The following is a 12,460-nucleotide window of genomic DNA, read 5'->3' as shown; positions in this document are numbered from 1 at the left end:
AAAAAAAAAAAAAAAAAAAAAAAAAACTACAGGTGGAGCCGGGCGCAATGGCTCATGCCTGTAATCCCAGCACTTTGGGAGGCCAAGGCGGGTGGATCACCTGAGGTCAGGAGTTTGAGACCAGCCTGACCAACATGGTGAAACCCCGTCTCTACTAAAAATACAAAATGAGCCGGGCATGGTGGCGCATGCCTGTAATCCCAGCTACTTGATAGGCTGAGGTAGAAGAATCACTTGAACCAGGGAGGTGGAGGTTGTAGTGAGCAAACATTGTGCCATTGCACTCCAGTCTGGGCAACAAGAGCAAAACTCCATCTCAAAAAAAAAAAAAAAAAAATTCAGGTGGCCTGGGACCAAAATGCCAGGTTCAAATGCCAGCTTGCAACTTCCTAGCCATGCAGCCTCGGGAAATGGGAACTGGTGTGATTTTTCCTACATAATTTGGGGCTCACTGTGAGGAAAGCATGATATCATATTTGTAAAGTGCCTGGCACATAGAAAGTGCTCAATATCTAATTAGCAATTATTATGATTTCTGTGGAAGATCTTGTTCAGACACTTGCCCTCTTTTGCAGTCAATTTCATAGTTAGGCAAAAGCTTCCAAAATGCCTACTATATGCACCATGCCCTGTACATGGTCTTGGCGGGGCTTGTCTGGTGGAGTTGATTAGGAGCCAAGGCCTACAAAAGCCACTTTACAGGGAAAGAACCCAGAAAAGACAAGGATATCACTATGGACTGAATGTGTTTCCCCCACCCCAGATTCACATGTTAAAGCCCTAATCCCCAGTGTGATGGTGTTTGGAGGTCAGCCTTGGGAGGTGATTAGGTTCAGATGAGTCATAAGGATGGAGTCCTTATGATGGGATTAGTGCCCTTATGAGAAGAGGAGGAGACCATAGCCCTGTCTCTCTGCCATGTGAGGACACATTAAGAAGGTGGCCGTTTGCAAACCAGGAAGAGAGTCCTCATCAGACACTGAATCTGCTGCCACCTTGATATTGGACTCTCCAGCCTTCAGAGCTGTGAGAAATAAATATTCATGGTTTAAGCTGCCCAGTCTATGGTATTTTGTTATAGCAGCCTGAATGAACTAAGATACAAGTCCACCAGTTAACCCCACTCTAAGATACTTGTCAATACAATTAGCTTAGAAAAAGAGGGCTGGGTGTGGTGGCTCACACCTGTAATCCCAGCACTTTGGGAGGCTGAGGCAGACGGATTGCTGGGACCCATGAGTTTCAGACCATCCTGGGCAACATGGTAAAACACCATCTCTACAAAAAAACACAAAAATTTGGCCAGGCGTGTTGGCTCACGCATGAAATCCCAATACCTTGTGAGGCGGAGGTGGGAGGATCACATGAGACTAAGGGGTTTCAGACTAGCCTGGGCAGCATGGTGAAATCCCGTTTCTACAAAAAATACACTAAAGAAATTAGCCAGGCATGATGGCATGCACCTGTAGTCCCAGCTACTCAGGAGGCTGAAGTGAGAGAATTGCCTGAGTCTGGAAGGTTGAGGGTGCAGTGAGCTATTACCACACCACTGCACTCTAGCCTGAGCAACAGAGTGAGACTGTCTCAAAAAAAAAGGAAAGAGGCCGGGCGCCGTGGCTCATGCCTGTAATCCCAGCACTTTGGGAGGTCGAGGCAGGTGGATCACCTGAGGTCAGGAGTTCGAGGTCAGCCTAGCCAACATGGTGAAATCCCATCTCTACTAAAAATACAAAAATTAGTCAGGTGTGGTGGTGCACACCTGTAATCCCAGCTACTTGAGAGGCTGAGGCAGGAGAATCACTTGAACCCAGGAGGCAGCGGTTGCAGTGAGCGGAGATCATGGCACTACACTCCAGCCTGGGTGACAGAGTGAGACTCCGTCTCAAAAAAAAAAAAAGAATAGAAAAAGAAATTGAAGAATAAAATGGAATTAGAAAAGAGAAAGTAAGAGTATTATTATTGGCCAGGTGCGGTGGCTCACACCCGTAATCCCAACACTTTGGGAGGCAGAGGTGGGCGGATCACCTGAGGTCGAGAATTCGAGATCAGCCTGGCCAACATGGTGAAACCCCGTCTCTACTAAAAGTACAAAAATTAGCTGGTGTGGTGGCACATGCCTGTAATCCCAGCTACTCTGGAGGCTGAGACAGGAGAATCGCTTGAACCCAGGAGGCAGAGGTTGCAGTGAGCCGAGATTGCGCCACTGCACTCCAGCCTGGGCAACAGAGCAAGACTCTGTCTCAAAAACAATAACAACAAAAGAGTATTATAGTATTTGGTATAGGTATAGATCTGGGAAATCCAAGAGAACCTACTGCAAAACTATTAAACCAAAAGCAAATTAAGTAAAGTGGCAGGGAATTAAGTTAACATTCCCAAATCAATTATGTGTATATACACCAATTGCAATTAGAAAATAAAATGAAAGAAAGCTTAGCATTATAGAAATATCGGCCAGGTGCAGTAGCTCATGCCTGTAATCCCAGCACTTTGGGAGGCCAAGGTGGGCGGATCACAAGGTCAGGAGTTCGAGACCACCCTGGCCAATATGGTGAAACCCCGTCTCTAGTAAAAATACAAAAATTAGCAGGGTGTGGTGTTGTGTGCCTGTAGTCCTAGCTACTCGGGAGGCTGAGGCAGAAGAATCACTTGAACCCGGGAGGTGGAGGTTGCAGTGAGCCAAGATAATGCCACTGCACTCCAGCCTGGGCAACAGTGCAAGACTCTGTCAAAAAAAAAAAAAATTATTCATAAATCAATCTAAAAGTTCAATGTGATCCCAATAAAAAAAAAAAAAAACCCAACAAGATTTTTTTTTAACTAGGCAAGTCAATTTCTAAATTTGTAAGTAAAAATATTGAATAAGAGTAGCCAGAGAATTCTTAAAAAGAAGAGTAATGAGGGAGAAACAGCCCAACCAGACAGTAAACCTTACTATAAAGATACAGTAATTAAAACTGTGTGCTATTGGCACATCAGTAAATCAGGGGAACAGAACAGAGATTCCAAAAGTTGTCCTGAAACATATGGAAATTTACTATATAATGAAGATGGCAGTTTGTACCAGCGAGAAAAGGTGGATGATTTTAAGATGGAGTTAGGACCAACAACAGTCTGATATCAGAAAACAAAGCTGAATCTCAGTCTCACTATATATGCCAATAAATTACAAATCAATCAGATTTAAACCACAAAATACACCATAAAGCTCTAAAAAGGGGAGGAGCCGGGCGCAGTGGCTCATGCCTGTAATCTCAACACTTTGGGAGGCCAAGGCAGGAGAGCTGCTTGAGTCCAGGAGTTTGAGACCAGCCTGAACAACATGGCAAAATCTCATATCCACAAAATATATACGTGTGTGTGTGTGTGTGTGTGTGTGTGTGTGTGTGTGTGTAAAGGGGGAAAGATAATAAATTTTCTTATCTCTGAATGGGGAAAGCATTCCTAAACATGACATAAGACCTAGAAATCATTTTTTAAATGATAAATCAATCTATATAAAAATCTGAAATGGTTGTATAGCTCAATAGTAAACAAGTTCAAAGGACAAACAACAAACTAAGAAAAATAATTGCAACTCATATGATAGGTAAGGGTGTTTTTTTTTTCTTAGCATATATATAATAAGCTCCCATAAAATAAGAAAAATGACAGGCCGTGCGCGGTGGCTCAAGCCTGTAATCCCAGCACTTTGGGAGGCCGAGACGGGAGGATCACGAGGTCAGGAGATTGAGACCATCCTTGCTAACACAGTGAAACCCCGTCTCTACTAAAAAAAAGTACAAAAAAACTAGCCGGGCGAGGTGGCGGGCGCCTGTAGTTGCAGCTACTCGGGAGGCTGAGGCCGGAGAATGGCGTAAACCCGGGGGGCGGAGCTTGCAGTGAGTTGAGATCCGGCCACTGCACTCCAGCCCGGGCGACAGAGCGAGACTCCATCTCAAAAAAAAAAAAAAAAGAAAAAAGAAAAATGACAACATATAGTTTGAAGAAAAAGCAAACAAATGGCTCACAAACATATGACAAGATGCTCAACCTCACTCATAAGATAAATGGAAATTCAAATCATACCAGCCACCCAACAACAGCAGATACACGTTCTTCTCGAGTGCACATGGAACATTCTCCGGGACAGACCATATGCTACACCATAAAACAAGGCTCAATAAATTTAAAAGGAATGAAATCATACAAAGTATGTTTCCAACCACAATAGAATGAAGTAAGAAATCAATAACAGAAAGAAATTTGGAAAATTAAAATATGTGAAAACTAAACAACACACTCCTCAATAACCAGTGAGTCAAAGAATAAATCACCAAAAAGCTTAGAAAATACTTAGAGATGAAAGAAAATGAAGATGCAACATATCCAAATGTAAGGATGTGGTAAAAGAGAACTTAAAGGGAAATTTCTAGCTGTAAAATCCTATATTTAAAAAAAAAAGAAACCGTCTAGATGTGGTGTCTCATGCCTGTAATCCCAGCACTTTGGGAGGCTGGGGCAGATGGATCACTTGAGCTCAGGAGTTCGAGACTAGCGTGAGCAACATGGTGAAACCCCTGTCTCTAAAAAATAAAAAAACAAAAAAAATCATCAGGGTGCTGGCACCTGCCAGTAGTCCCAGCTACTCGGGAGGCTGAGGCGGGAGGACTGCTCAAGCCCTGGAGTTCAGAACTGCAATGAGCCATGATCATGCCACTTACACTCCAGCCTGGGCAACAGAGTGAGACCCTGTCTCAAAAAATAAAAATAGGCCAGGTGCAGTGGCTCACGCCTGTAATCCCAGCACTTTGGGAGTCCGAGGGGGACGGATTACCTGAGGTCAGGAGTTCGAGACCAGCCTGGCCAACGTGGTGAAATCCCATCTCTACTAAAAATACAAAAATCAGCAGGGCGTGGTGGCGGATGCCTATAATCCCAGCTACTTGGGAGGCTGAGGCAGGAGAACTGCTTGAACCCTGGAGGCAGAGGTTGCAGTGAGCCGAGATCATACCATTGCACTCCAGCCTGGGCAACAAGAGTGAAACTCTGTCTCAAAAAAAAAAAAAAATAGTCTGGGCACGGTGGCTCAAGCCTGTAATCCTAGCACTTTGGGAGGCGGAGGTGGGTGGATCACGAGGTCAGGAGATCAAGACCATCCTGGCTAACATGGTGAAACCCTGTCTCTACTAAAAATACAAAAAACTAGCCAGGTGTGGTGGCACGTGCCTGTAATCCCAGCTACTCGGGAGGCTGAGGCAGGAGAATTGCTTGAACCCAGGAGGCAGAGGTTGAGGTGGGCCGAGATAGTGCCATTGCACTCCAGCCTGGGCAACAAGAATGAAACTCCATCTCAAAAAAAAAAAAAAAAAAAAAAAAGAAAAAAAAAAAAAAAAAAAAAAAAAAAAAGGAAGAAAAGAAGAAGAAAAAGAAGAAGAAGAAGAAGAGGAAGAGGAAGAGGAAGAGGAAGAGGAAGAAGAAGAAGAAGAAGAAGAAGAAGAAGAAGAAGAAGAAGAAGAAGAAGAAGAAAATTCGAATAAATCTAAAGCAATAAAGAGATGGAATTATTAATTTTAAATTTTCTCACAGAAGCAGACCAGGCCCAGATAGCGGGACTGGTGAATTCTACTAAATATTTGAAGAAGAAATAATACCAGTTCTTCTCCAGAAAACACTCCCCAACTCATTTTCTGAAGCCAGTATTACCCGATCCCATAACCACACAAAGACATCACAAGAAAAGAAAATTACAGACCAGTAACTTTTATGAAAATGAATATATGTATTACATACATATAAATATTCTACAAAATACTAGAAAACTGGATCCAGCAACATGTGAAAAGAATTAGACACCATGACCAAAAAAGACCAATCTCAGGAATATAAAGTCGGTTTAACTTTTTTTTTGAGACAGAATCTTCCTCTGTCGCCCAGGCTGGAGTGCAGTGGCACGATCTCGGCTCACTGCCACCTCCACCTCCCAGGTTCAAGCGATTCTCGTTCCTCAGCCTCCCAAGTAGCTGGGATTACAGGCACCCACCAGCACAGCCGGCTAGTTTTTCTATTTTTAGTAGAGACAGGGTTTCACCATGTTGACCAGGCTGGTTTTGAACTCCTGACCCCAGGCAACCAGCCCACCTCAGCCTCCCAAAGTGCTGGGATTACAGGTGTGAGGTACCAATCCCAGCCAAAGTTGGTTTAACTTCTGAAAATCGATGAATGTGATACACTATGCCAATATAATAAAGGTCAAGAACCATGTAATAATTCTAATACATGTAGGAAAAGCATTTGACAAAATTCAACACTCCTTCATGACAAAAATGATAGATGGGAACCTCCTCACCCGATAAAGATTAGCAATGAAAACCTCACAGCCAGGCCGGGCGTGGTGGCGCACACCTGTAATCCCAGCACTCTGGGAGGCTGAGGCGGGCGGATCACCTGAGGTCAGGAGTTTGAGACCAGTCTGGCCAACACGGCAAAACCCCGTCTCTACGACAAGTACAAAAATTAGCCGGGTGTAGTGGCAGATGCCAGTAATCCCAGCTACTCAGGAGGCCGAGGCAGGAGAATCGCTTGAACCCGGGAGGCGAAGGTTTCAGTGAGCCGAGGTCACACCCCTGCACTCCAGCCTGGGTGACAGAGTGAGACTCCGTCTAAAAAAAAAAAAAGAAGAAAAGAGAAAAGAAAAAGAAAAAGCCATAGCTAACATCCTACTGAATGGTAAAAGACTGCATGCCATCCACCTAAGATCAGAAATGACAAGAATATCCATTCTCACCACTTCTATTCAAGACTGTACTGGAGCTTCTGGCCAGGACAATTAGGAGGGAAAATGAAACACAAGGCATCCAGACTAGAAAGGAAGAAGTAAAACTATCTTTATTTACAGATAATATGATCTTATATAGAGAAAATCCTAAGCATTCCATCAAAAATCATTAGAACTAATAAATGAGTTCAGCAAGGCTGTAAAGTAAAACATCAATATACAAAAATACATTGTAGTTCTATAGGCTGGCAATGAAGAATCCAAAAATAAAATTAAGAAGGAAATTTATGATAGCATCAAAATAATACTTAGGAATAAGATTAATAAAAATATAAAGTGTATACTCCGAAAACTACAAAAAATGTCAAAAGACATGGAAAGACATCCCGTGTTCATGGCTCCGAAGCCTAAATATTATTAAGGTGGCAATGCTCCCCAACTGGTCTGCTCCCTATCAAAGCTCTAGCTAGTTTCTTTGCCAAAATTGACAAATTGATCTTCAAATTCATATGGAAAGTCATGGGACCCAGAAGAGCCAAAACAGTCTTTAAGAAAACAAAGTTGTGGCCGGGCGCGGTGGCTCAAGCCTGTAATCCCAGCACTTGGGAGGCCCGAGACGGAAGAGATCACGAGGTCAGGAGATCAAGACCATCCTGGCTTAACATGGTGAAACGCCCGTCTCTACTAAAAATACAAAAAACGAGCCGGGCGAACCTGGGCGCCGTAGTCCCAGCTACATCGGGAGGGCTGAGGCAGGAGCAATGGACGGAAACCGGCCAGGCGCGGGAGCTTGCAGTGAGCTGAGAGCCGGCCCACTGCACTCCAGCCCGGGCGACAGAGCAAGATCCGTCTCAAAAAAAAGAAAAAAAAAAAAAAAGAAAAAAAAAGTTTGAGGACTCACACTTTTCAATTTCAAAACTGTAAAACGACAATAACAAAGACAGCATGGTACTGGTATAAGTGTAGACTTATAAACCAGTGGACGGGAATTCAGAGTCCAAAAAGAAACACTCACATTGACAGTCAATTGATTTTATACAAGGGTGCCAAGACAATTCAAGGGAGAAAGAACTGTCTTTTCAACAAATGATGCAGGAACAATTGGATATCCACGTATAAAAGAAGAAAGCTGGACACCTTCCTCAAATCCTGCATAAAAATCAACTCAAATTGAAACACAAACCTAAATGAAAGAGGTGAAAATAAAAAATTCTTATAAGAAAATACAGGCGTAAATTTTATGACCTTGGATTATGATTTCTTTTTTTGTTTGGTTGCTTTATTTGTTTGTTCGTTTGCTTGTTTTGAGACGAAGTCTCACTCTGTTGCCCAGGCTGGAGTGAAATGGTACAATCTCAGCTCACTGCAACCTCCGCCTCCCGGATTGAAGTGATTGGCCTGCCTCAGCCTCCCTAGTAGCTGGGATCACAGGCGCCCACCAATGCGTCCGGCTAATTTTTGTATTTTTAGTAGAGATGGGGTTTCACCATGTTGGCCAGGCTGGTCTCTAACTCCTGACCTCAGGTGATTCACCCGCCTCAGCCTCCCAAAGTGCTGGGATTACAGGTGTGAGCCACGGCGCCGGGCCAGATTATGATTTCTTAAATACGACACCTGGAGCACAAGCAACAAAAGGAAAAATAAACTGCACCTCATCACAATTAAAAATTTTTGTTTTCCAAAGAACAACATCAAGAAAGTAAAAGGAAAACCCACAGAATAGGAGAAAATATTTGTAAATCATATACTTGTACCTACAATATAGAAAAATCTCTTACAGTGGCTCATACATGTAATCCCAGTGCTTTGGAAGTTGGCTTCCAAAGGAGGATCTCTTGAGGCCAGGAGCTTGAGACCAGCCTGGGAAACACAGTGAGACCCCTATTAAAAATTTTTAAAAAAATTAGCCAGGCATGGTGTTGCATGCCTGTGGTCCTATCTACTCAGGAGGCTGAGATGGGAGGATTGCTTGAGCCCAGGAATTTGAGGTTATAGTCAGCTATGATCAGACCATTGCACTCCAGCCTGGGTGGCAGAGTAAGATCCTATCTCTACAAAATTAAAAAAAAATTAAGCCAGGCATGGTGGCACACGCTTATAGTCCTAGCTACTTGGGAGGCTGAAGCAGGGGGATCACTTGAGGCCAGGACTTCTAGACTAGCCTGGGCAACATAGTGAGACCCTGTCACTAAGACAAAAAAAAATAGATTACATTAATAATAAAAGTAGGCAAAGAACTTGAATAGACATTCCTCCAAAGAAGATATACAAATGGCCAATAAGCACATGAAAAGATGCTTAATGTCACTAGTAATTAGGGAAATAAAAATCAAAACGGCTGAGTACAGTGGCACAATGCCTGTAAACCCAGCACTTTGGGAAGCCGAGGTGTGAGGATCATTTGAGCCCAGGATTTCAAGACCAGCCTGGGCAACACAGTGAGACCCTATCTCTACAAACTAAAAAAAAAAAAAATGAGCCTGAGCCAGGTGTGGTGGCACACACTTTTGGTCCCAGCTGCTCAGGAGGCTGAGATGAGAGGATTGTTAGAGCCCAAGAGTTTGAGGCTGCAGTGAGCCTCGGCAACAGACTGAGACCCTGTCAAAAAAAAAAAAAAAAATCAAAACCACCATGAGATGCCACTTCACAGACACTAGGATGGATGACTAGAATCTAAAAGACAAATGTTGGCAAGGATGTGGAGAAACTGGAACCCTCAGACATTGCTGATGCGAATGTAAAATGGTGCAGCTGCTTTGCAAAACAGTCTGGCAGTTCCTCAGAAAGTTAAACATGGAATTACCATATGATCTAGCAATTCTACTCGTAGGTACACACCCGAGAGAAATGAAAAACATATGTCTACACAAAAACTTGCACATGAATGTCCAGAACAGCATTACCCATAATAGCCAGAAAGCCCAAATGTCCATCAACTGATGAATGGATAAATAAAATATGGTATATCCATATGATAGAATATTATTTGGCAAGAAAAAAAGAATTAAATATTGATCCATGCTACATGAGTGAATCTTGAAAACATTATGCTAAGTGAAAGAAGTCAGCCGCAAGAGTACACTTGAATGATTTCATTTCTATTAAATGCCCAGAATAGGCAAATCTATAGAAACAGAAACTAGATTAGTTGCTGCCTAGGTCTAGGGAAGGGAAGTTTAGGGGGAAGTGGGGAGTAACTGTAATGGGTAAAGTTTCTTTGTGGGGTAATGAAAATGTTCTAAATTTGACTGTGATGACGATTGTACAACTCTGTGACTCTGCTAAAAACCACCGAATTGTACACTTTAAATAGATAAACTGTATGCTATGTGAATTTTAACTCAGTAAAGCTGTGATATACATTTTTCAAATAAACTACACTGGGGGCCACTGTTCACCTATCAGCTTGGCAAATTGCACCTATGCAATTTATCCCCAAATTTGATAACATCCTATGCTGGTGAGAGTGAGGAGAACAGAGGGTGTGGGGACACCAGCGCAATCTCTCTGAAGGACAATTTGGCAATACCTATCACAATTACACACCCACTGACCCTGCAGTGTGGAATTAATCCTAAAAGAACACACAAACACAAGGCCTATGATTCAGGATATTCATTTGTGGAACTATCTAGAACAAGCAAAAGACTGGAAACAACCAAAATATCTGTCCTTAGTTAAGTACACTGTGACCACCGTACATGCAGTGGAATACTACGCAACCACGAACAAGAAAAATGTAGCACAAATAAATGACCTCTGAGGTACACTGTCAAGAGAAAAAAGTCAGTTGAGGACAGGGCAGACTGTGTGCTATCATTTGTCTAAAAAAGAGAAAAAAATTTCTGGCCAGGGGTGATGGCTCACACCTATAATCCCAGTACTTTGGGAGGCCAAGACAGGAGGACTGCTTAAGCCCAGACATTCGAGACCAGCCTAGGCAACATAGTGAGACTCTGTCTCTACAAAAAAATAAATAATTAGCTGGGTGTGGTGCGTTTGCCTGCAGTCCCAGCTCCTTGGGACGCTGAGGTGGGAGGATCGTTTAAGCCCAGGAGTTCGAGGCCTCAGTAAGCATGATTGTGACACTGCATTACAGCCTGAGCAACAGAGTAAGACCCTGTCTAAGAAAAAAACAAAATTCTTTGCAAATGTGTAATATTGAGCCAAGTGCAGAAGCTAAAAAATATCAACACCTGGCATTCCCATCATTATTGAAATTCACATTATGCTAAAAAAATTGTTAATATATATGCTTATATATGCCTGGATCTCCCTGGAAGGATACACCAGAAATTTTTTCAAGTGGTTGCCTCTGGCAAGGAGACCTGGGTGTGAGAGAGACTTACTTTTCCCTGTCGTGTGTGTGTGTGTGTGTGTGTGATGTTTTTTCTTTCCTTTTTTAAGAAAAAACACAAGCTTACCTGGTTTCAAATCCTGGCTCTGTCTCTCATAGCTGGCCAAGTTGCTTCACTTTTCTGAGCCTCTGTTCTCTGTTCTGTAAAGGGAGGGATAATAGGATTAATATCCACCTTGCAAGGTTGGTGTGGAAGATGAAATAAGACAGCACAAGCTCAGGGCCTCCCCATGTGCCTGGCTCCTAGTAAGTGCACAGTCCCTGTTTGCCACGCATCCGTAACTATGGATACTGCAGTGCACTGTAACAGGGACCACCAGAGAGCCTCAGAGCAAGTGTTCCAAGGACCAGCATCCCCTCTGGCTGGGAGAAACTGGGACAGGCTTCCTGGGGGAGGCAGCATTTGCGAACGGCTTCGAGGACAAGAAGGATTTCCACAAGTAGAGATGAATGGGGGCCACATTCTTGGCAAAGGGGGCCACACAAGCAAAAGGCCGAGAGTGGGAAAGCCCTGGACGGTCACTCAATGGTGCACTGCCGGGCTCCTCCAACAACGCTTAGCTGAGCACCTACTGACGCCGTAGTGGGAAAGACAGTCAAAAGCCATGTAGCTGGGCTGGCCAAGGGAGGAACTACAGAAAGTATCGTGACAGAGATAACAAGGGGCCAGGTCCACATGCTCACAGAGCAGGCCGGGAAATGGAGGCTCAGAAAGGGAGAGGGGCCATCCAAGATCACACAGCAGGTTCCCAATTTCTGAACATAGCCTCTCTCAGCTCCACCCTCTCCTTGTCCCCTAGACCTGGAGAAGAGAAAGTCCAGAGGGGTCCTCCTGCCATGCCCTCATCAGGGGGTGGACACAGAGGCCAAATAAACCACGGGTCCCACAAGGAGGAGGGATGGTTGGTCCTCAGAGGATAACAACAGCTATGGCGTCACCATCACGGTGTTGCTGGGTGGCGGGCACCATGCTCAGGAACTCAGTGAACCACCCCAGCCCTCTGTGGCGGGCCCTGATTTGCAGATGAGGAAACTGAAGCACAGAGAGGTTGATCTGCCTGCCTGATGTCACACAGCTCATAAGGCACAGCACTGGGAGGCAAACCTGGACTATCTGGGTTCCACCGTCTTGTACCCCAGAGCCCATTCCTTAAAGGAGGCCCCGGCGGGGCATCCTATCAGTGATCACATCCTCTCAGAAGGGCCCAGGGCGGAAGCTGTTCTCAGCCAGTCCTGGAACGCCTCCCGATAACAGTGCCCCAGTGGCGGGGGAAAGGTGGGATGCGGGGCAGGGAAGAGCAGCGGTGGGCGTAGTGTCAGGCCTGTGCGGGGATGAAGGGGGAAGG

At 44.3% G+C, this 12,460-nt stretch overlaps 1 protein-coding gene across 4 annotated transcripts in view; it reads right to left on the bottom strand.

Moving 5' to 3' along the window:
* SRC (SRC proto-oncogene, non-receptor tyrosine kinase) overlaps window positions 1-12,460 on the bottom strand; it is a 69,806-nt gene that overhangs the window by 30,458 nt on the left and 26,888 nt on the right. For all 4 annotated transcript variants that reach the window (XM_017859115.1, XM_017859114.1, XM_017859116.1 and 1 more), the window contains exon 2: window positions 11,182-11,255. The gene's annotated coding sequence lies outside the window, so the exon portion shown is untranslated. The remainder of the gene's footprint in view (window positions 1-11,181; window positions 11,256-12,460) is intronic.

This window comes from Rhinopithecus bieti, unplaced genomic scaffold, assembly GCF_001698545.2.
Source record: "Rhinopithecus bieti isolate Rb0 unplaced genomic scaffold, ASM169854v2 scaffold_38981, whole genome shotgun sequence".
Lineage (NCBI taxonomy): Eukaryota > Metazoa > Chordata > Mammalia > Primates > Cercopithecidae > Rhinopithecus > Rhinopithecus bieti.
This window is presented reverse-complemented; position numbering and strand designations above follow the sequence as displayed.